This window comes from Psittacula echo (assembly GCF_963264785.1).
Source record: "Psittacula echo genome assembly, chromosome: 5".
NCBI classification, from domain to species: Eukaryota; Metazoa; Chordata; class Aves; order Psittaciformes; family Psittacidae; genus Psittacula; species Psittacula echo.
The window spans coordinates 19,220,914-19,244,505 of record NC_137739.1 but is presented as its reverse complement, the minus strand read 5'-3'; the positions used below and the strand labels follow the sequence as shown (position 1 = coordinate 19,244,505).

General features: G+C 45.8%; 1 protein-coding gene across 11 annotated transcripts in view; it reads right to left on the bottom strand.

Annotated features, from left to right (window-relative positions):
* Nucleotides 1-5,828: 5,828 nt before the first annotated feature.
* Nucleotides 5,829-23,592, bottom strand: part of ROGDI (rogdi atypical leucine zipper) — a 40,837-nt gene continuing 23,073 nt past the window's right edge. For 8 of the 11 annotated variants that reach the window (XM_080617628.1, XM_080617636.1, XM_080617626.1 and 5 more), the window contains one exon: nt 5,829-9,191. The gene's annotated coding sequence lies outside the window, so the exon portion shown is untranslated. Of the gene's footprint in view, nt 9,192-15,814; nt 16,013-17,431; nt 17,701-19,530; nt 19,603-23,592 lie in introns of those variants that run through there. The other 3 variants (XM_080617629.1, XM_080617632.1, XM_080617633.1) reach the window with 2 other exon arrangements.

The window sequence follows — 23,592 nt, the reverse complement described above, 5'->3', positions numbered from 1 at the left end:
TTTCTTCATCCAGGCAGTTGTGAGGCCTGCAGTGGTTATCTGGAGTGGGGATGGGCTACCTCAATGGGGCCTTATTCATAACTGGTGTAAATCACAGTGCACCAGGAAAGCCAGCACTGAGCAAAGTCTGCAAAGCCAAACCCTGCCTGATGTCCCCACTCCTTTCTCCACAGCCATGTTTACTGACACAGACAGGTCCCTGAGCAGGTCAGTGCACAGCTGACATTTTTCTCCACAGTTAGCAGTCAACTGTCAATGCATGAAAGCAGGGTAACCTGCCCACCATGCTTCAGAGGTTCCATGAGCAGGCAAGGAGCTAGTGGGCAGAGGCAGGGTTAAGTGGTTAGTTTGGTTATGGCTCCTCCTGCCTGCTTAGCACAGTCTTCGCACAGGGGATTGAGGAGGCTCACACTCCATAGTGAAGTAGATACTTTTCAGGGCCTGCTGAGTCTCATCTCAGGATCTAAGCGTGCTCTTAATGCCTTGGAGCTTCAGGAACGAAAACTCTCATCTCCCTTACCAGGGCTGATGAGATGCAAGTGAGTGCCTGCCTCCATGGCTAAATAGCTATTTGGCCATGACCTCTAGCTAGAGATTATAGAATCATAGAATATCTCAAGTTGGAAGGGACCCATAAGAATCATCAAGTCCAACTTCCTACTCTTCACAGGACTACCTAAAACTAAGCCATATGACTAAGAGCATCATCCAGATGCTCCTTGAACTCTTGACAGGCTTAGTGCCTTGACCACTTCCCTGGGAAGCCTGTTCCAGTGACCAACCGCCCTCTCAGTGAAGAATCTTTTCCTAATGCCCAGCCTCATTCCATTTCCTCATGTGCTTCTGCTGGTTACCAGAGAGAGGGGATCAGCACCTTCTGCCTCACGTACATGACTTCTGACACTTTGAGATTGCCAACCCCTGTGCAATTTAAGAGATGGCTCTTAAAAAAGTGACCAGCATCCATGGACCACACGACCTTCAAAAGAGATTGCCAGGGCACCTGACCAACTTGCTCCTTCAGCTACCCCTCGTATGCTCTCCCCATCCCCAGTGTTGAAGTTTTGCTGGCAGTTTTCCACCTATTATCGATGATTTGAAACTCAGCTACTTCACGGTCACTGCACCCACAAGTTTCTCTCTGCTTACAAACTACAAATCTAGGGGGAACCTTCCCTAGTTGACTCCCTTAGCACCTGTGACAAAAAGTTACCTTCAACATGCTTCAGAAATTTCCTGGACCTGTTTGTATCTGCTGTGTGATATTCCCCGTTGATGTCCGAGAAGTTAAAATCACCCCTAAGACCAAAGCCAGTTGATTGAGAGATATCCCTTAGCTCCTTCTATAATAATTAATTGGTGTCATCCTGACTGGGTGATCAATAGTAGACTCCCGCAACAACACCTGTTTTATTTCCTTTCCCCTTCATCCTTACTCAGAGGCTCTCAACCAAAAGCTACCTCAGCGGAGTGAGAAGCCAAGGAATGCTTAATCTGGAAACATATTTCTCATTGTGACTGATGGTAACTCGCAACAGCCAAGCTTCATGAGGCCAAAATCTGCAAGCACAAGACAGTTCCAACAAGAGGCTAGCACCTATTTAGTCAAGATCAAGACTGGCAATAACTTACCACTCCTTCCTTGCTGTGCTCAATATAGTCCAACCAATTCTCATTGCTCATTCAGGGACTACCTTACCTTTCCAATCTTGTAACTGTCCATTACCTTGAGGATTGGTGCGAGGAATTGCTACCCATTATCCTGAGAATTGCTGCAGACACGTGTGTGCATGTGTGCGTGTGCGTGCGTGTGTGTGCGTGCATGTGTGTGTGTGCAGAAATACACGTGCAGTTGAAGAGCTGGCTTCAAGACCAGGGAAACTGATCCACCACAAACATGTAATACATGACAGGAAGAACAGAGGTACTCCCCCCAACTCATTATAAAGTGGGAAAAGGTACTCACCAAGGAACATGGCCAGGGAGCCATTGCCATGAGGATGACTACAGGACACCTCCATGAGGACACTCTCTGCCAATGACTACTACGGACCCTGAGAGACACCCTTCATGAGACATCTCCAGGAGGGCAACTTCACAAGACATACTCCGCGGGCTGCCTTCAAGGGGAACCAGAAGGACGCCTCCACAAGGATAACCACCTCCGAGGGACTCTTGAGGGACACTCTGCTCTGATACCAACTACGAACCCTGGAGGACTGCCACCACCAATGACGATGAGAGTGGATCCCCGGGACACCGCTGGATCCACGGTGGTGACTAGCTCGCTCTCTCTCTGCACCTCGAATCCTTGCTTCATTTTCTGCCTTTTTTTCCAGTCTGTCCTATTGCTGTCCCCTTTATTACAATAATTTCCCTTTTTCATAACAACTATCTTTTTGTAATTTGCAATAAACACACTGTCCGATTACGGTACTTGCCCTCATTTGTGTCTTAATTTCACTCCTGGGATCATGAACTGAAACAGGGTCTGGCACTGGTTTATTTTCTCCAATCAGACCCTGACATTAAATTGGTGTCACGGACAGGATCCCTTGCAGTGAAAACTACCGTAATGTCACGTAAATTGTAAGGTATCGCATTTGTACCTCTGAGGGACGTAAGGGGTAGATTTTGTTGAAAGAGATGTGCTGCCTCCCTGAGATGACTACCCTAACCTGTTGATGCATTTCACTTGCTTTGTATTATGTGTGTACCTCTCAGGGACTTAAGGGGTTGGCTTTGTTGAAGCAAAAGGTGCTTCCTTCCTGAGACTATTGTCCTACATTTCACTTGCTTTGTATTACCTGCGTACCTCTCAGGGACATAAGGGTGGATTTTGCTGTAACAAAGGTGCTGCCTCCCTGAGACGGCTGACCCAACCTATTGCTATATTTCATTTGCTTTGTATTACCTGCATACCTCTCAGGGACTTAAGGGGTGGGTTTTGTTGAAACAAAATGTGCTGCTTTCCTGAGAGGACTGTCCCATTCAGGAATGAATAGCAGTAACGCTGCTTCTCAGGGCAGAGATGTGTTATATGGTCTTTTAGAGAAACATAAGGCTTGCCTCTCTCTGCCAAGGGCAGAATGGGCCAAGAAAAATTGGCATAATTTGCAAAGTGTAACAGACTGAGTAAGTGCCCTGCAAAAGGACACAAAACTCCGGCCCAGAAAGAGTAAATTGATTGTCTGTGCCGGACTAGGCCCCAGCTTGGCTGCTGCAGTAGAGGCTACAAAACAACAACAGCTGAATCTCTGTTCATACAAATTTTATAAGACCTGGTCCAATCCCTGCAGGACCAGTTAACTTAAAAGAACAGTTAGACAAAGAGAAAAATCAGGCTAACTACTTGCAATTAGCCCTGAAAGAGCAACTCCTGGCAGAGAAAAGCGCCTCTCCACAGTCCCAGAAAAAACCTGAATACTCCCACAGTGACCCAGAAGAGGCAAGACTAAGGTTAGAAAAATTGAAAGTTCCTGCTGCTTCTCTCTCACCCTTGAGAAAAATTGAATATACTTACGAAAACAGAGGATGAATTCCCATAAATTACCACCAGAGAGATTCCATATACTGCTGCAGAATTAGCTAAACTTATAAAGGAATTTGGTCGTACTCCAGAAGAATCAGAAACTGAGTATGCTTGGAGAGTATCGCTGTCTGTGGGAGATCAAATTTTACTAAGTGAGAACAAAGCTGAGGGATATTGAGGGCCAGGAGTATTTTTAACCACCGGTAACCACTGCGCACCCTGGTCCTTAATGGAAAAAGCAGCTTATTGGGCTGGAGGACTTAACCCACCGGAAAGGGGAGATCCCCTCGCCATCACGGGGACAGTCAGCCAGTTAGCAGCAAATGTACGGAAAGCGGCATGTCTGCAAATGATGCATGACTGGGGACTTAGACCTAACCAGGACTCCCCGATGATGATACCAGTTGATCCCAAATGTGTGACTCCCCTCATTCAGGGTCTTCCCGACTCCCTGAAAGCCATGGGGATCCAATTGCAGGGAAAGATACAAGCAACATCCTAAAGTGAAACGGCCATTGCTGCCCTGGAAGGACTGCTGTCACTTGATTGAAAGACAGAAAAGAAACTATGGACATGGGGGGAAGTTGCCCAGGAATTGATTAATTATGGGAGAAAGTACAGTCCCATCAATAGTTCTAGTAAAATTCATACCAAGGGACTCAGGCTAACAGGGGTAAAAAACCCTCTTTGCCTGACTAATGGGAAATGCTAGACACCTCCTACTTGCCCAGGAGGTAGAAATATTCCTAATAAAAGGCAAGGCTTGTAGACACTGAGGTGGCAAAAGGGTGTTCCTGAAGATTTAATGGATGGATTAAATTGGAATAATAAATTGGAAAAGCTTGTGTTAGAGTGGCCCGAAATAAACCCCATGGGCTCTAAAGAAAAGGAAAAACGTGGAAGGCCCCACTGCCCCCACCACTAACTAGCTCCAACCCTTGATTGTGAGCAGAAGGGAGGAGGGTGGATATATATTTGACAGCTCACTGAAAATAATTAAGGTGAATTACTTGTTTTGTGAGTCCTGATCTGGTGTCACATTTTTCACTTGCTTTGTATGTTTTGTACAACCTCACAGAGAACTAAACTCATAATGCTATTGCCAATTGTCCCACAAGATTTCACAGGATTTTACAATTTTCTTAGATGATTTCTCCCTTGTTTGGGAGTGAGTGAATTTGAAAAGATTATTGTGAATATATCTGCCGTAATTAAAAACATTGAAAGAAAAATTATAGATGCTATATAGGCATTACAGATTGAGATATCCAGCCTCTCCTAGGTGACATTGCAAAACCATATGGCCCTTGATTTGATATTAGCTTCCCAAGGAGGTGTTTGTGCAATTATAAATACAATCTGCTGCACATACATGGATCAGAACAGCAGAATATCTACAGATTCGGCTGAAATTTGGGAAGAGACAAATCTTGCACCAAGTCACTAGAGATGATACCTCATGGGTTTTGAAGAGTTATGGTACAAACTTACCTCTTGGCTACCAAATTGGACATGGTTAAAGAATTCGTTTGTAATAATTATAATACTACTTATTTGTGTTTGTATCCTAGCAGCCATGATTCAATGTTGCTGTTCACAATGGTGTTTCAGAATTAAATATAGGAAAATAACATGAGATGAGTCTTATAGGAAATATGTGTATCCTGTAAGCCTCAAAGGGGGGAATTGTAAGCTGAAATGCTAACTTGTAAATTAAAAAACACTCTGCTAACAAACTGACCAAAACCATGGACACAGTTGTTAAGTAATTCACGAGAGTCTTTTGCACAAGCACAGAGGTTAATCAGTGGACACGGTGAGGAAGACTATCTACAACGATCAGAGACCCCTCAAGACCACCACCCAGCAAGGAAGCACATGCATGATTAAAATGCAAATATTGTAATTCCAGGAAATCTAGTCAATATTTGTAAACAAACTGGTTGGCCCTCGAGTGAGTCAGTTACTTGGGAAGCTTTGATAAAATATTGTAACAAGTTATAAAGCATTACAGATTGGCTACCTGGAACCCTAATGAATAGGCCAGCAGTGCTCGAAAACCTATTTGTAACTTAAATTGCATTATTTGGTTACAAACAAACCATGTCCTTGCTCTGTTAGCAGATCAGGGCAGGAAAATGCAGACAGCAATATTTCAGCATTGCATGGTTCTCAACTACCTGCTAGCCATGGAAGGGGGAGGGGCAGCTCCTTTATCTGAGCATGGGATGAGTGCTGGGGAGGCAGAGGTGGAGGGATGTCCGGCGGAGGTGGGGGAGTGGTTTCTCCTGTGGGACCGGATTGGTGTTCATGCTGTGAGGATTTTGGATGTTCGAAGTGAGACTGCCCTGGGGGGAGTGCCATGGGGTGTCCCCGGTGGCTGAACTGGAACTAGACTGACAGGGACCTGAGGAATCTACCCTAGCAGATTCAGTGGTTAAATTAAAACTAGGGACTAGAGGAAATAAAGAGGAATTTTAGTGGATACAGGAACAACTTATTCGGAGTTAAATCAGAGGGAAAAGAATTTGTTACAGATGTGGGAGCAATTGGCCACCAAGAAAAGAAAAAAAAAAAAAAAAGGGCAAAAAGAGACATTCTTTCTGAAACCCTTAAAGTACAAATTGGGAAAACAGATAGGAATGAATAAATTTTTTATGCATGCCAAATTCTCCAAAATATTTATTAGGGTGAGAAGCAACATTTAAAGAAGGCAAAATGGAATTAAGAGTTAAAAGCAATCAATTAATTGCAGTTTTGAGTTTATCTTTAATTCAACAGAAAAGCGAACAGGAGGACCTCGCTGAAATAGAAGAAATCCTTAATCAGGTATATCTGGGAGTATGGGCATCTGAAGTTCCAGGTAAGGCGAAAAATGCTTTGCCTGTTAAAGTAGAAATAAAAAGGGGGGGCCTGCCCAATTAGAATAAAAGAATATCCCCTAAAATTGCAGGGAAAGGGAATTAAAAATCATTGATAATTTTAAAAATATAAATTATTAATTGAATGTGAATTGGAATATAATACTCCTATCTTGCCAGTAAAGAACTAAAGTTGCAGATTGGTTCAAGATCTCAGAGCAATCAACAGATTTGCAGAGGTATTCATCCAGTAGTAGCTAATCCATATACCTTATTGACTAAATTGAATAATAATCAGAAATGGTTTGCCATCTTGGATTTAAAGGGCTCTTTCTTTTGCTTACCATTGGCCAAAGAAAACCAGAATTTATTTGCTTTTGAATGGGAAAATCCTGACACAGTAAGGAAAACCCAATTAATTTGGACGGTATTACCTCAAGGGTTTAAAAACAGTCCAACAATATTTGGAAATCAGTTAGCACTGGAACTAGAATCATCAAAACCACCCACTCAGATGGGGACTCTGCTACAATATGTGGATGACCTATTAATTGCCACAGAAACAAAGGAAGAATGTGTCCAGTGAATGGTGGGATTATTGAATTTTCTGGGACTTAATGGTTGTCGGATATCCAGACAAAAGGCCCAACTAATTCAAACACAAGTTTCCTACCTAGGATATGAAATAACAGGAGGACAGAGAGAACTTGGAACCACTAGAAAAGAAGCCATTTGTCGAACTCCACGGCAGTCGACCATCAAGGAGCTCTGGACGTTCCTGGGAATGACTAGATGATGCAGACTTTGGATGCATGATTATGGTGTTCTGGTAAGACCACTATATGAACTGTTAAAAGAAAACCCTCTCTTTTTGGAATGGACTGATTCAGCAGAGGGGTGCTTTTAGAAATTAAAAAACAGAGCTAATGAGAACTGCAGCTCTGTGACTTTTGGATGTGACTAAATCCTTTTGGCTATATTCCTATGAAGAACAGGGAATAACTTTGGTGATCCTTGCTCCGAAACTAGGATCCTATAAGAAGGCAGTGGTGTATTTTTCAAAACAGCTGGATGAAGCGAGCAAAGGATGGCCCAGATGCCTAAGGGCTGTGGCAGCAGTTGTCATGAATATTGAAGAGGCTCGCAAATTTACCTTGGGACAAAAGATTACTGTATTAGTGTCCCATGTTGTATCAGCAGTCCTTGAACAGAAAGGAGCCCACTGGTTATCTCCTTCATGTTTTTTAAAATACGAGGCCACCCTTGTGGAACACAATGATATAGAAATTGTGGTCACTAATGTTGTCAATCCAGCATCCTTTTGCAGCAACAACCAACAGAACTACTAACACACAACTGCTTGGCCACTACAGAGACTGTATTCAAGCCAACCAGATTTGAAAGAAACCTCTGTAACATGCTGAATGAGAGCCCTGGAATTAGCTAAAGACAAAAGGATAAATATTTGGACTGATTCTAAATACGCGTTTGGTGTGGTCCATGCACATCGTCCCATCTGGAAAGAACGAGGACTTTTGAACACACAGGGGAACATTAAACATGCTACAGATATTCTACGACTACTGGAAGTTGTTCAGCTACCTGAGGAAGTAGCTATTATGTATTGTTGAGGGCATCAACAAGGTAACTCTCATCAGGAAATTGGAAATAATTTGGCCGATTTTGAAGCCAAACGAGAAGCTGAACAATCTAAAATCATTCCCTTAATCCCTGACAGCAAACTAACAATTGAGAAATCTAAACCTAGATACTCAAAGGAGGATAGAAAATTGATTGAAGATCTCAAAGGACAGGAAAACAAAGAGGGTTGGGTTCAGATACCTGATGGGCAAATTGTAATTCCCTATAATCAACTCTGGAAGCTAGTTCAGGAGGAACATAATAAAACTCATTGGGGTAGCAACTCTTTGTATAAATACTTAGATAAACAAATTGTAGGAAGGAATCTATACACCATAGTTCAATTAGTGACAATGTCAACTCTGTCTCAAGAATAATCCTAAAATTGAAAATAGAAATCAAATTGGTACAACTGGGGGAGGAACTTATCCGGGACAGCAGTGGCAAATAAATTTTTCTGAATTACCGAGAACATGAGGTTACCGATATTTGTTGGTGTTAACGAATACTTTTTCAGGGTGGCCAGAAGCATTCCCTTGTAGAATAAATAATGCAAGACAAGTAATTGGAACATTGTTAAATGATATAATACTTTGTTTTGGAGTACCAGAGGCAATTTCTTCTACTGAGGCTTGCACTTTAGCGCAAAATAGTTACAAGAAATTAGCAAAAAATTAGAAATTGATTGGCAACTACATGTTCCATACAGGCCTCAGGCCAGTGGGCAAGTAGAAAAGATGAACCATCTGATCAAACAACAGACTGGTAAAATACGTTCAGGAAATGAATTTATATTGGCACCAAGCCTTACCACTGGCTCTATTAAGAATTTGAACTGAACCTCAGTTGAAAGAACAGGCTAGCCCATGTAAAATTTTATATGGAAGACCATATCAGTCCCAATTTAAAGGAGAAAGTCTTCAGGAAGTGGGAGAAGGCTATCTCTGACAGTTTCTGGTCAGTCTGGGAAAACAATTAGAAGAAATAAGAGAATATTAGGGACAAGAGCGAGAGGCGTGGATTATCCGATTCACCCTTTGAGATCCAGAGACTGGGTTTATGTTAAGAATTTTTCAGGAGATCTTCTACAGGAGGATTGGAGTGGACCATACCAGATATTATTGACCACCTTACAGCAGTGAAGATAATGGAACAACCTGCGTGGATACAAGAATAAAGAAAGCACCAGAACCAGAGAAGACATGGTAGATCAAACCTTCAGGACCCTTACATATGAAATTGCATCCGTTATAATTTGGATTTATATGATAACTGGCATACCACCTTGGGACCAATACTTATACCTGAAATTAATGCAGAATGTTACTAAAGTTGTTAATTGTAGGGACTGTTGGGCATGTGCACAGTTGTCTAAATCAAGAGAAGATCAGGACCTTCCATTAATTGGCATTCCAATTTCCAACACTATCTCTGGAGAAATTTGTGGGTGAATACTAGCAATCTACATCCGAGGGAAAGGTTAAGATTTGGGATAGTTAATCCTAATCCAAGTAAAGAATATTATACCTGTGTACAAAGATGTATTACACCAGGAACCAGTGTAGGAGATTACGTTTGTTTAAATGCCACAGGTGTAAGTCACTATTCAAATTCCAATCACACTATTAATATAGATGGCATCGTGGTTCAGTGGTGGCCCATTCCTGAAGGGAAAGGATGGTATTGGTTATGTGGAGAAAATGCTTGTAAGACTCCACCCCCCAACTGGAAGGGGGCATGCACCTTAGGTGCTGTGATACCCAATCTTACTATTATTGACATGTATCCTTCTGGAACCTGGGTTAGAAGTTTTGCTAAACAGATTAAGCAAGGGTTTAACCCTATTGCTGAATGGAGCACCACATTTCATAGTTTTGTGAGATGGCTAATTCCATCTTTGGGAGTAAGTGAATTAGAGAAATTAAGTAAATTAGAATAATTATTTATTCTAATAATATTCTAATAATTAAGTAAATTAGAATAGTAATTAATTAAGTAAATTAGAGAAGGCAATCGTAAATATCTCAGCAACCATAGAGGAAATAGAAAGTAAAACTATTGATATAATCCAAGCAGAACAAAAAGAGATAACTACCCTATCTAAGGTGGTATTACAAAACCAAATGGCTCTAGACATGTTATTGGCTTCACAAGGAGGGGTGTGTTCCATAATCAATGAAAGTTGCTGTTCCTACATAGATCAAAGTGGCAGAATTGAAACAGATCTGGAGGAAATTTGGAAACAAACTAAAATATTTCATGAAATGGCCAAGGAGGATACCTCTTGGGGGTTTGAAGAAATATGGAAAAAGTTAACTTCATGGTTACCTGATCTCTCCTGGTTAAGGCAACTGGTTGCAGGAATATTAATATTGTTTTATATTACTTGTGGTATGATACAATGTTCCTTCTGGTATTGTAAATGATCTATGATAAATTATGAAAATTGGAAAAGAAATGAAATCAAGAATCAAGTAGAAACAGGAAATTATTTCAAAAAGACTCTAGATGGTAATGGTAGTATATAAAGTGTTGCAAAAGAATTTTCAAAAGGACAGAAAAAGGGGGAAGTTGAGACAAGGAGGCACAAAAGCACAAAATGTAATCAGTTCTAAGCAATGTTAAGTTTGATGGCTTTGTAATGGAAAATAACTGCGGTGCTTGAAGGTATTTGACATAGTTTTAGGTCCTTAGGACCTTAGTACAAAAAGTGTAAGAAAAGCAGAATAGAAAACCAGGACCTGGGAATGAGGAGCATCTGGGACTAGCAGGTGGGCACAGTTAAACTAACTGATTAATAGAACAGGATGATTGCTATTTCTGTAATGTTAATTAAGCTGGTGCTTCAAAGACTGCCAGAAGTTATGAAGATTGTTGGGAGAAGTAAACAACCCTTAAAGACCACCATCACATTTTTGTATGCATGCGGGAAACTTTCTGGAAAATGATGTAATCCATACGTAGCCTCATGAATATGTACGTGTGCCCAGTGACTATATAAGGACAGCTTGTGTAGCAATACGGGGACACACGTTAGGAGGAGCTATCCCCCGTGTCTCCCGGTGCAGCAATAAAGAATACCTCCTTGTCAACTTGAAAACTCTGTTGGAGAGTTTGTTCCCGGAGTTTTCTCCGAATCAATAGACACGGATCAGCACTTAGCTGTGTGGCTCATGCAGGGACCTGGCAGCACCCCTGGTAAGTGTAAAGGTAACACAATCAAGGAGGAGATGTGAGTCCTGGAGATTTCAGCTCGGGTCAGTAAAGTCAAGAGCAGGCAGGCATCTCCATTGAGCATGGAACCTGTCTTCCACATGGGTTGGACTGCATTCTCCCATGCCTGTTTCTCCATCCTCTCAATCTATCATGTAAATGCTGTGATTACGGAGCCCTGTAGCATGACCTAGCATTATAATAATAGTAATTGTCTCTGCTTCAGGACAGGAGTCACAAGGCTTCCAAATGCCTTCAGAGCAATGAATATCAACCCAGGCAGAAATAAATGGTTCCATCTACTCTTACATAAAGTCCATCCTTCCCCACTGAACAAAAGCATTCAACTTTCAGACAGCAATAATTTTTTTTGGATGAATAATGCTCCAGTCAATGGAAAAAGAAGCTGTGCTGGGGATACCAGGGCTGTTATTCTGCTTGATGTCTCTGGGTGGACACACAATATCTTTACGAAATTGCACTAAGTGGATGAGTTGGATTTAGTTTCAAGGCCCACATGACTGCCATTTACATAATCCTGGGCTACTCACAGTTGAGAGTACCAATTGTGTAGCCAAGCAAATCCAGGAGCCACCTGGGTTTCACAAGAAACCAGCTTGGCCAGAGCATAGTTTTAAGTTACTTGCATGCAAATTCTCATCATCCAGTGATGGGACAGTTTGTCCCCGCCCCAGTGCCATCATTCACACACCACCTTTACCCAGCCCTCAGGAAAAGAAAAAGGGGGATGATGGTGATGAGTTCACTTGCCAAGGCTGGTCCTTCAGAGTGGGCTTTGAAGACGGACATCTGCCAGATTCAGTGCCTGAGGGTTGCTCACGTTAAGCACCAAGTCCCTAGAGGCAGCAGCCTGAAGCACCACTCTTGGCTGGCCTTGAGCACTGCCACACACCAGTGGGGACAGGACTCTGCCAACCAGTCCTTGGTACTGTTAGAAGTGGGGGCACTTCACAATTGCAATTACTTTTTTTTGTAAGCCAGCTTGGATGAGCACCAGGCACAGACTGAAAGGTAAAATGCCCTGCCTTAGTGCTAGCAGAGGTGTGCCCTACGTCAGTTTTAGCTTGCAGCATCCCTCTCTCCTCAAGCACCCTTCCCACGTAGCCTACCTACTCCCTATAGGTACCTTAGGGATCTGGCACCCCTCCTCACATGCCCTTCTTCTTGCCCCTCAGGAGGCCCATAAGCACCCATGGGTGCCTCACAGCAGGATGTTACTGCCAGATGTACTGCAGCAGGCAGCTTGCTGAGTTAGTCTAAAGGCACCAAAGCAATCCAAGTCCTAGCACTAGGAGAGGGAGGTGAGGATTTACAGCTCTGGGAGAAATAAATTAGGGGAGGAAACTGTGAGCTCCTACTAGACCTGGAGTCACAGATTTTTTGCCCTCCAGTCACTGACTTTAACTTCATTTTCAATAACATCAAGTACATGAGGGCTGGTCCCACATCTTCCATTTCTTCTGCCACTACCTGGGACTGAGCACAGAAGACACCAGCCTCCTCAAAGGATAATGCCATATCAACCCACCCTTCCCTTCATCTCAGTAGTCATCGGTTAACACGAGACCTCCCTCTTCTTGGAAAGCCAGCAATGGTTAAGCTCATTCCTCATGATGGTGCCTCCAGACACAACTCTCCCTGCAAGACTGAGCCAAAACAATCTTCTTGGCCATACAGTCCTGGCATCCCTTTGTTCTGTGGGCTGCAACTGCCTGAAAATTCACACCAATAAAAGGATCTAAATGGAGTCCATTGGATAGGCTGCAATTTGCCAAGCTAGATTCTGGATCAGGCCCTCCCAGAGAAAGGCATGGTGGGACAGCTCACATGACTGGAATGTGGTCATGGATGGCTATGTCCTTTTTAGGAAAGATAGGTCAGCAAAGCGGGGTGGTGGAGTTGCCCTTTATGTGAGAGAGCGACTAAAAAGTATTGAGGTCTGTCCAGGGGCAGATAAGGGGCAAGTGGAAAGTCTGTGGGTACAAATTAAGGGACAGGCTGGTACGGGTGATACAGTTGTGGGGGTCTATTATAGACCTCCTGATCAGGACGAAGGAGTTGATGAGGCTTTCTACAGGCAACTGAAAGCAGCCTCGCAACTACATGCCTTGGTCCTCATGGGGGATTTTAACTACCCCGATATTTGCTGGAAGACTCACACAGCCAATCATTCACAGTCTAGGAGGTTCCTACAGTGCATTGATGATAACTTCTTAATGCAAATGGTGGACAAACCAACTAGGAGAGGAGCGCTGCTGGATCTAGTACTCACCAACAAGGAGGGTCTGGTTGAAGTGGTGATGGTCAATGGCAGCCTTGGCTGCAGTGACCATGAGATGGTGGAGTTTAGGATCCTGTGTGGGAGGAACAGAATACCTAGCAAGGCCACAATTCTGGATTTCCGAAGGGCCAACTTTGGCGTCTTCAATCAATTGCTAAGGGAAGTCTCACGGGAAAGGGTACTAGGTGGTAAAGGGGCTCAAGATAGTTGGTCGGCATTCAAGGACCACTTCTTCCAAGCTCAGGATCAGAGTGTCCCAGTGGGTAGGAAATCAAGTAAGGGAGCCAGGAGACCAGGATGGTTAAACAAGGAAATGCTAGGCAAACTCACGTGGAAAAGAGAATCTATGGATTATGGAAGGAGGGGCTGGCCACTTGGGAGGAATATAGGACAGTTGTTAGAGGATGTAGGGAGGCAATTAGGACAGCTAAGGCCTCCTTGGAACTTAACCTTGCAAGTCAGGTTAAGGACAATAGAAAGGGCTTCTTCAAATACATAGCGGATAAAACTAACACAAGAGGCAATATAGGCCCACTGCTGAATGAGGTGGGTGCCCTGGAGACAGAAGATATAAAGAAGGCAGAGGTGCTGAATGCCTTCTTTGCCTCTGTCTTTACTCCTGCAGACTCTCCCCGGGGGCCCCAGATTCCTATAGCCCCAGAAGGAGTCAGAATAAAGTAGGAGTTTGCTTTGGTAGATGAGGATTGGGTTAGGGATCAGTTAAGCAATCTGGACATCTATAAATCGATGGGTCCGGATGGAATACACCCACGGGTGCTGAGGGAGCTGGCGGAGGTCATTGCTAGGCCACTCTCCATCATCTTTGGTAAGTCATGGGAAACAGGAGAGGTGCCTGAGGACTGGAGGATGGCAAATGTCACGCCAGCCTATAAGAAGGGCAAGAAGGAGGACCCGGGTAATTATAGACCGGTCAGCCTCTACCTCCATCCCTGGAAAGGTGATGGAACAACTTATTCTTGACACCATCTCTAGACATATCAAGGATGAGGGGGTCATTAAGAGTAGCCAACATGGTTTTACCAAGGGGAAGTCATGTTTGACCAACCTTATAGCCTTCTATGAGGAAGTAACTAGGTGGATGGATGATGGTAGAGCGGTAGATGTGGTTTTTCTTGATTTCAGTAAGGCATTTGATACTGTCTCCCACAGCATCCTCATAGATAAGCTAAGGAAGTGTGGGCTTGATGATCAGGTAGTGAGGTGGATCAAGAACTGGTTGAAAGGAAGAAGGCAGAGAGTTGTGGTCAATGGGGCAGAATCTAGCTGGAGGTCTGTGACTAGTGGAGTCCCTCAGGGGTCGGTGCTGGGACCAGTGCTCTTTAATATTTTCATCAACGACCTGTATGAGGGAACTGAATGTACCCTCAGCAAGTTCGCTGATGACACTAAACTGGGAGGAGTGGCTGACACACCAGAAGGCTGTGTTGCCATTCAGGGAGACCTGGACAGGCTGGAGAGTAGGGCGGGGAGAAACTTGATGAAATTCAACAAGGGCAAGTGTAGAGTCTTGCATCTCAGGAGGAACAACCCCATGTACCAGTACAGGTTGGGGGTTGACCTGCTGGAAAGTAGTGAAGGGGAAAGGGACCTGGGGGTCCTGGTGAATAGGAGGATGATCATGAGCCAGCACTGTGCCCTTGTGGCCAAGAAAGCCAATGGCATCCTAGGGTGCATTAGAAGAGGGGTGGTCAGTAGGTCAAGAGAGGTTCTCCTCCCCCTCTACTCTGCCTTGGTGAGGCCGCATCTGGAATATTGTGTCCAGTTCTGGGCCCCTCAGTTCAAGAAGGACAGGGAATTGCTCGAAAGAGTCCCGTGCAGAGCCACAAAGATGATTAAGGGAGTGGAACATCTCCCTTATGAGGAGAGGCTGAGGGAGCTGGGTCTCTCTAGCTTGGAGGAGACTGAGGGGTGACTTCATCAATGTTTACAAATATGTAAAGGGTGAGTGTCAGGATGATGGAGCTAGGTTTTTCTCAGTGATGTCCAGTGATAGGACAAGGGGTAATGGGTGTAAACTGGAGCATAAGAAGTTCTATGTGAACATCAGGAAAAACTTCTTTACTGTGAGAGTGACAGAGCACTGGAACAGGTTGCCCAGGGAGGCTGTGGAGTCTCCTGCGTTGGAGATATTCAAGGCCCAGCTGGACAAGTTCCTGTGTGATGTACTCTAGGTTACCCTGCTCTTGCAGGGGGGTTGGACTAGATGATCTTTTGAGGTCCCTTCCAACCCTCGGGATTCTGTGATTCTGTGATTCAAGGGATATTTAAACACAGATTGTTTAGTGCCATCTAATAGAGGTACTGTAATCAATTCATGCCAACAGCTTTGACACATGATCAATATTTTCCATTAGGGAGTATTCTCCATTAACAGAATCACTTCATCTTGTGCTCAACCCATCTTATCCACTGCTCTTGCCCAGAAAACAGAAATGGAAGACACTGGAAAACAATGGAGAGACTTCAGATTAGAGCAGCAGAACCTGTGGACAGGAAGACGTCAGCATAAACCCCTGCGCAGGGCCCCCATGGAGCAGGCTGAAGGCTTGGTTACGTTGCATCTCCTGAATACCTGTCAGTGCCACTGCCTCTGAAAACCACTTGCTGAATGTCCGAGCAAAGGGACTGCACCCCTTAAGTAAAGCCCCACACTGCAGGGAGCTCTGCTAGCAGCAGCCCAGACTCCTGCACGCACCCCCAGCCTGGCACACAGCCTGCAATCAGATGTGTGGATGCTGTGCCAGACCCTGCAGGAAGACTGCAGACACAGCAAGCTGTTTGCAGATTTGCTAATATTAGAACATTACACAGCTTGCTTCTAATGAAGCGCTCATCCTGGCTTTGTGTTAGACAGCAAAATCCTGCTACTGTGTCCTGTATGGCTTCCTGCCCACAACACCTACCCATGACCTTTCTGCTTGTACCAATGACTCCTAGCTAGCTGTTGCCTCAGCCAATAGCTAAATCTAGAATAAGTCAATCTTAGTCTAATTTTTCCCGAAGTGTTTGGTGCTGTTCTAAATAAAGTCACTTCCATCTTTTCCTGACAATTTTAATGAAAAAGCTTTCCTGGAGAGATGATTTTAAATAAGGGGAAGAAATAAATGCACACACTTAAAACAACATGAGTTTCTCTAATGACTCCAGAATGAGCTGCTACTCAAGCTGAAATGGGATTCTTTAATTACTATATCCCATGATGGTAAGATAGAGCTTGTACAAATTACTTTTTACATAAAATATCCACTTGCATTGAAAAATATCAAGTTACTTTGATGAGAGCTATTTTCTATAACCCCACTTTGATTAGCACTGTCTACCAGACCATGCCTGAATGCTTGATTAACACACCAGAACAATATCAGAATAATGCACACTAAGTAGGTTAAAATCCTGTTAAAACGTCTGTGCCACAAATCACAGCTAGAAAGGGGGAATCATTGCTGAATGGGTATTGCTAGTGATCATAGAATCATAGAATAGTTGGGGTTTGAAAGGATCTTAAGATCATCTAGTTCCAAACCCCCTGCCATGGCCAGGGACACCTCACACTAAACCTTGCCACCCAAGGCTCTGTCCAACCTGGCCTTGAACACTGCCAGGGATGGAGCATTCACAACCTCCCTGGGCAACCCATTCCAGTGCCTCACCACCCTCTCAGTAAAGAATTTCTTCCTTATATCCAATGTAAACTTCCCCTGTTTAAGTTTGAACCTGTTACCCCTTGTCCTGCCACTACAGTCCCTAGTGAATAGCCCCTCCCCAGCATCCTTGTAGCCCCCCTTCAGATACTGGAAGGCTGCTTTGAGGTCTCCACGCAGCCTTCTCTTTTCCAGGCTGAACAGCCCCAACTTTCCCAACCTGTCTTCATACAGGAGGTGCTCCAGTCCCCTGATCATCCTCGTGGCCCTGCTCTGGACTTGTTCCAACAGTTCCATGTTCTTTTTATGTTGAGGGCACCAGAACTGTACACAATACTCCAAGTGAGGTCTCACAAGGGCAGAGGGATCCTTCATCACCCATCTTGTCTGGCAGGCTGGCAGAATGCAAGCATTTGGCATTTCAATCTGGCTGAATTTTGACTTGTGTTAAAAGAGAAGCCCCATTTGCAGCTGGTGTCTCAGACCTAGCTGGAAATGGAAGTTGTATATACTCAGGTTGGAACCAAAGAATGCATTTCTTTTACCAGGCAAAACAATGATTGTTAGAATTGGGAGCAAATCCTCCACCCCACCAGCAGAAATGTTCAAGCTCAGGTCAAATGCTTTCTCAAAGAAAAGCTAAACCAGCCCAAATGATGGGGCTTACAGGAACTTGGGCAATCCTAGGCATGGGGAGATGCAGCGTGATGCTGAGTTATTGGGAGCCAAGGACCACCTCCCACGCTGACTCCAGCATTTTGGAGGTGGTGTTTTCTCTAGGACCATAAATCATTTTTGCACTCAGAGGCATGTGAGGCTCAATCTCTCCATTTTCACCAGCTGCTTAACCTAGTTCTTCCTCATGTCTATTTGCATATACCTAGCAACTCAGCACACAAATGCAGCATTTTGCCTGCAACCCATTCAAGCTTTCAACCTCCCCAGCTAACTTTCCATCTGCCTGTAAAACCACCCAGTTATCCAGCTGGCCATGTGGACAGATTTATCCAGCTCTCTTATCTGGTGCCATTGCCCCCATCCCAGCTCTCACAAACAGCATCCCAACAATGAGACATAAACTTCATTCCTATCTCTGGGCAGTGAATCAGCTCACATGAATATCCTTCAGGTGAATTATGGACACTGCTGATAAGAAGCCAAGAAGTTAAACATTCATTTGCCCTGCTTCTACTCTGACACCATGATTTGAGTGGTGGTAGAATTTGGCTCTAATTAGATTGTAGGAGAGAGAAGTCAGGACACCTTTTATGTCCTGCTGTTCACAGCAATCAGGACAAGCAATAAACCTTCTGCAAAGATTACCAACTAACAGAACCAGTTCTAGCTCTCACATCAAATATGCCATACGGATGCTTGTGCTCTCCTGCACACCTAGGTGCTCCCTGATCCTAAGGTGTTGCACGTGTGCAATGAACCACTGAGAAGACAGCCAAGGGACAGTCTCCATGTGCACCCATACACAGCCTGGATAAAGAAGGCAACACATCCTTACTCATGACAGACCATCAGTCCTGCAGAGGACTCTTACTCTATGCGGAAAGATTCGAATTGATACTGTAGAAGTTCTCCTCATCCCAAATTGGGCAAAATTTCCCCCCAGATCTTAATCCAGGTAGACAAGAAGCATCAGATTTTAGCTGCAGCCCTCATGCTCCCTCCTTCAGGGTGGAGGTGCCCTTGGCAGTCTGGTGCCAGCATGCAGTAGGGATGAGGGTGATACCAGCCTGTGGGACACATAGCAAAGTTCACTGCAGCAAGTGCAGCACAGGCAAAACTGTGTTCTTGCTTCTGCCAATGATTTCCCCATGGGAAAAGATGTCTCCAGAGGAGACAGGAGCAGGTGGAGGTGGCGCAAACTCAATTCTCACTGTACAGCCAAGGCCAACCAATGAGATCTTCCCTCCCATTGCCCAAATCTGGGAATGAAGTGGATGTCTCCAGGAGATGACAGCCCACCATGTTTTGAGAATGGTTAATTGAGGGACCTTCAGTGGAGAACAGGTGGTTAGGAGACTACAGCTGCCCATAGCAAGTAGCCATCTGCATATAAATTGCAAGGACCAACAAATGAGGCAGGTTCAGTGAGTCTCTATGAAAAGTGTAGGGTACTTGGATTTGAAGCATTCTTATCCCCTGTGGCTTCACCACAGCCCCTGGCTGATGAAAAGGAATATTAGTGTGTGGGTCCTTGTGGAATGGTGCATCTGTCTCTTTTTCAGACATCCCCAGGCACAAACAGGACCCAGAAGACTGCCCAAGCTTCTGAGGACTCAGCACCACATCTGCACACAGTCTTACCCACTGTACATGGCTCCCGTGCCTCTTAATGCAAGGACAGCAGCAGGACCAGCCAGCAATCCATCCAGATCACTAGACAGGAAAGAAATCTTATTGTGTTGAGGTCTGAGCCTTTCCAATGAGCCTCCTGCACTCCAAGGATCTTAATTGTTCCTCAGCTTCTCTCTTACCAAAGAAGTAGCAGCAACAGTATCACTGAAATAGCACCCGTAACAGTCTCTTTCCCACTCTGAGTGGGGGCTTGCAAGGTCTTGTTAACATTCCTTAGTCCTTTTGAACACTAATTATTTTGTTGAGTCAGAGCTCAATCTGGAAACACATGTGCTTTATTAAAAATAGAAGGCAGCTAAGCATTTCCAAACCACAGAAGCACGAAATCAATGCCTAATACTTTACCTAGTACATGCTCTGTCAGAGCATTCCCCCACCTAAACAGACATTGCCTCTCACCAGCCACCCCCAAAACCTCCAGATACTCAAGCACTCTTGGCAGGCTTTGCAGTAGGCCTTTCCTCTTGACCCAGCTCTTCCACTACTTTAACACTGCCTTCTTGGCTTGCTGAGACACCAATAGCTCCCTCCTGGCTAAGCTATAGACTGAGGATGTGGCCCAGCACTGTCATGTTCAGTTTGAGTACGCATGAATTCATGTATTCTGCCAGGATTGAATATTTACAGGAATAAAGCCAATGCACATCTCAGGCCACACCTCCCTCCTGGTGCCAGCAGGGTGCCTTGTGCACAGGCCTGTTGCTGATTGATGCTCCCTGGGAACAGGATATACTGGGCTATTTCTAGCTCCAGTTCCCAGAGACCCACATGCATCCTCCCCTGTATCCTGAAGCTGATTACACAATCCTGCCACAATCCCTCCATCCACTGGATTACTGTACAAGAAGCAAGCAAGGACAGTCTCCTGGAAATGAGCAGCAAACAGGTTTCCCTCCCTAGTGCCCCATCCCAGGAATGAGAGCCAGGTCCTGAAAATGGGGGACACAAGAAGGAACAGCAGCTCTGCTATAGCAAACACCTTGAGACCTGGGCATTCACTCTGCCAAGCAAGTCGCTTTCAGAAGCAGGAGGCCATGTATCAACCTCTGCACCACTCCTCACTCCTGCTGATGATCAGGGATATGGGACTAGACAGGCACGAAACTACACTTCACTGTAACTCTATGGAGCAAACACTCAGCTGTCAAATCAGCTTGCTTGCTGCCATTTCAGATAACACAAGCACTGTCAACCTGGGGAGTGGGGGGTAAGAAAAATCTTTTTCTCAGTCTTCAGGCTTTCTGTGAGGAGGCACAGACCCCATCCCAGGCATCATGGGAAACTGTGCCCAGGCAGCATTAAACATTCCTGTCTGTGAGCAGCATTCCCCTAGGACCACTGTACTGCTCAGTAATACGCATAAGGTTCTCACAAGGAATATATCTTTGTAGCCTTAGTGAAGACCACTGTGGTTTTAATTTCAAAATTAGTTTTGCACCTTTTCATATGAAACAACATGAGCAGCAGGAAAGGCAGAAAACATTACCAGGAAAGGGGGAAATAAATTGCAGCAGCTCCTGTACAAGAGCAGGTGGTAAAGGGCTGACTAGCCCAGCCTCCAGCCTGATCCTTCCAGTTTGGCCAGCCATGTAATGCTGCTGGTTATCCCAGCCTGCACTAGGAGAAGCCCCTCCTTGGAGGCTGCTGTAGGTGTCTAGATGCCTGGAAAGGGCTACCTGCAACTGGATCAGGACTCCCACTCCACAACATGTGGGTCCTGGAAGCCCTGTCCCCCTTTCCCTGACCCCCCCTATGAAATCTCTGCCAATGGGCAGCTGGCGAGGAGCTGATTTGCTGACAAGGTGGACCACGGACACCTTGACCCCCCACGAAAGGCCCACCTCCTGCAGTGTCGCCGTGGGGCTGAGGCCGGCTTGGCGCCAGGCTCCCGCCCCCTCGGGGCCGGACCTCCAGGACTCGCAAGCCTTTGCCTGCGGGGCGAGCGACGGGGCTGAAACTGCAACTCCCTCCGGGGCCGGCCCCGCAGCCGCGCTCCAGGAAGCCGGGCCCAGCACCGACACGCTGCTGCTCCGCTGCCCCCCACGCCCCGGCCCAGCGGCAGGTGCTGTCAGGGGGGTCTGGCCGGGACAGCCAACTCTGCCCTGGGCGTCCGGGAACGGAACATGGGGCAGGCAACGGGGTGAGGCCAAACACGGCTAACGGGGAATGTGAGAGAGCGGGCAGAAGGCGGGCTGCAGTCTGGGGCCGTTCCCTTCTCCCGGGTGCCAAAGGCACAGCCCGTAACTCGGTCTGAGGCTCAGGATAGGGCAGCTGGAGCCAAGACTGCTGCACTCCTGCCCTCTCCCACCTGCAGGCAGGACGCAGCTGCCCTGTCAGCCACAGTGTCTGGGGTCAGCATCTCCATGCTGCCTTCTCCACCCAGTCCTCCTGCAGCAGAGGCAGCCAGTGCTTCCAGAAACCTGGAAGCCCTTCCTGTTGCCATGCACCCACCCAGCTCTACAGGCTTGATCCCACTTATCCCTCCTGCCGACCAGGCTGTGGAGGAGAAATGGTGCCATGCTGATAGCCTGCATCTAAAGCAGCTGCATGAAATGAGTGCAGCTTGCTCTAGCTTGGGCAGTGTTCCCCACCCTGCAAGGGCAGCCTTAACTCAAGGCTCACAATCAGGGTTATAAAGACCACCCTGCCCCCGGGCAATTGCCTGCATCCTCCAGCCAGAGACCAGCAGCACATGGCGGCATCTCTCTTCCAGTCTCCCCTGCTGGCAGGGGCAGTCTTGCTGTCCTACAGGTCTATAGGTCACCCACCTGGATCAGCTCCTAGCAGAAATTGAGATGATGAGCCAAAGCCCAGGCCTGGAAAATGAGATCCAACACCTCCTGAGCCAGCTGGCAAGAAAAACATTCTTTGAGACCAAATGAGACATTGCTGCCTTTGCCATCTTCCTCATCTTTGTGGGTGAGTGCATAGCTCAGCATGAGGCATATGCCAGACAGCTTCTCTCAATGCTGCACTTGGCAGGCAGCTGCCCTAATACCAGCAACTCATACAGACCCCAGCAGCACAGCCCTGGAGGAAGAACACGGAGAGTGGCCACTCTATTTACATTTAGCAGGCAAGGGCAGCAACAACAGCAAAGTACAGGGGCCCAGAGGATACATACACCCTGTGCAACCTCCCCTGGTTGCAAGACCACTTTCATAGCTATGCAGCCACCTTGCCTAATGCTAGCACAGATCAACCTGCCTGGGCTCAGATGGCATTTGTGAGGTTGCCATACCCCGTGTGATGTACATTACTTCACCCAAAGCGCTGCAGTGCTAACTGGAAAAAATGGAAGCACACAGCCAAGAGGGTACTTGTTGAAATGCAGGGTGCTAAAAGGGAGACACAGAGGCTAATGCCAGTGTAACTGCCCACTTTTCTCCAGGGACTGTGTTTCTGCTGCTGCTCCTGGCACTGATCCACTGCTGCTGCAACTGTGATTCCCCAAAACAACCCAAGGTGATAAAACCCAATCTGTTCACACAGGAATGATCTGGGACACACAGGATCTCCCAAGGCTGCAGCCTGCCCTGCAGTATCTTTGTTGCTTGTCATAAGGGGGGAGGTTGGTGGAGGCAGAGGAGAAAAACGGGCAGAGCACTGGACAGACCCTGCTTTCCCCTGCAGAGACACACTCCTGTCTCAGGAGAAACACAGCTGAACCACCTTGGGGGGACAAGGTGATGGGCAAGAGAAAATAGGCTTGGACATGCTTGGGTAGGCAGAGACATGCTCAGGATCTTTGCACTGTTCTGAGGGAGGGAGGTACCTGAGCTGGATTAGAAAGCATGGAGACCATTTTAATTCATGTGTTCATGCATGTGCAAACTCCTTCCTGTCCTCTTTACAATGACACATCCTTTTCCAAAACAACTAGATTCCCAGAAGGAAAGTGGGCATAGACAACCTGGCAGTAGAGCCCTAAACCCACCTCATGGCTGGACAAAACTGTTCTTGCTGCTTCCCTCTGCTGCTCCTACAAATCAGAATCTATCTTCACCCTGA